The sequence below is a fragment of the Montipora capricornis genome, chromosome 13 (assembly GCF_036669925.1).
Source record: "Montipora capricornis isolate CH-2021 chromosome 13, ASM3666992v2, whole genome shotgun sequence".
NCBI lineage: Eukaryota > Metazoa > Cnidaria > Anthozoa > Scleractinia > Acroporidae > Montipora > Montipora capricornis.
Window position 1 is genome coordinate 11,283,186 of NC_090895.1, and position 1,913 is coordinate 11,285,098.

Below are 1,913 nucleotides of genomic sequence, written 5' to 3' on the forward strand. Positions count from 1 at the left end.
TCCTTGATGGCTCTTCATTTGGTACTGCTTCATTAGGTATACCACAATCTTGGGGAGCTTGTAGATCATCATCTATAACAATAGCTTCCTCCTCAGCAGGTAGTGGATGTAAGGTTGGTAGGGACATTTGTGACACGCTGACCACATCTTCCACTATGGTAATTGTACGCTTATCATCCACAACACTTATCTCCATATCTTCATTCTAGAGGTCCAATTTATGACTATAAGCAAATGAAGAAAAAATCGAATTGTGTAACTTGTATGTGCAAACCCTTTCTTACACCTACATTCTCAAACTCATTAATAATTCATTAACTTAAAACAAAGAACCGTGAAGGAGTTTTGGATACCCGGTTTTAATTAGCATAGAGTTTAACAATTTTATTTCTCCGTTTGCTCCTTAGTTTGTGTTTCGATTGAAAAGACATATCAAACACTTGAGACAGTGATTTATCGACTATCCAAACACCTCCAATTTCATCAGAACTACTTGGTGTTTGGATATCCATTTGCTCTTAATTACTTAATTACCAGAATAAGAACTACAATTTTCTACAATGCAATTAATCCTCATCGTGCTACTTTTGAAAGCAGCACCTCCTAATGAATAGAAAACAAACAACAAAAAAATAACGGTACATGTACTCACCCCTGTATTTCACCATTAACCCTTAAAGCAAAATGATCATCGTCAAGGTCATCGCTATCATCAGAATCGGTGTCAATGCATCTCAGCTGGTCAATAACAGAATGCATCCTACCAAAGAAAATAAAAATGGACATGAACATTGATCAAGTCACAATTTTGTGCAAAACAACCTCAACAACAAAAGAGTTTACTTGTACATACATACATACACACATTTTTATTAATCCTAGAAGTCGTATGACTATACAGGATGCTATAACAGTCAGTGACGAAATAGAAAAGGGGGCAAAGAAAAATTAATAAAATAAATAAATAATTACCTAAATTAAATTATTTACAACATATAAATCACATTTTGTGCATCAATCATATTTTGTATATCAAATCAATACAAGCATTTTGCAATATGCATTTGAAAGAACATAGGTAACAGGGCACCGAAACCAACTTTGTGCCATCAAGCAAATTTCCATCAATCATATTTTTTATCAGTTAGAGCAGACTTGTAAAGTATCTAGTGATATACCAATCACCCTGCTAGCAGAGCCTTTCTTTTGCTTGCTGGAGTTTGGCATTCTCGAGAAAAACTCTGCATGAATCGAGTAAGACCTTTTATGAGTATGTGCAGCATGTTGCCAGGATACAGTTCCAAACCCAAGCCTAATATGGCAGATCTCACTGTCATCTTGGTTTTTCACAGTACAGCAGGCTCAATTATAACAATCAGTTTTGACACTAAACGGATGCTCGCACTGGAGATATCAGTTTGACGAGAGAAAACATGATTGAGTAGTGCAGAAGTTCGGGCGGCTGCGGTGGCTTCAAAGAGTTGACACGATTCAGCCTCCTTTCCTCCTTCCCAGTACCACTTTGTGAAATGCTGATCTCCACTAAACAAACAAAAGCTGTCAGTGCTACTTGTGGAGTTGTCAGAACCAACTGAAGCAGCATCATCGGCATCATCAGAATTGTCACCATTACCACCATCCAAAACAGAAAAGGGATTTCCACCAACTATGCCAAAGGAGATGTTTGCTTTCTGCAATTGAACACTCTGCATGGGTATACTTTCACCAATAAAGGTCACACCTGTTACATCAACATTCCTGAGGAGAAGACAAAATTGGTTATTGTGTACTATTCATGAGAATATTGCAACTGTTTCTTTGGAAATAATGAACACGCCAGTAGCAACCATGCTTAGAACGTTACATATTTTATAGTAAACCAACAAGCATCCAAAAAAATGAGCAGTAAATCT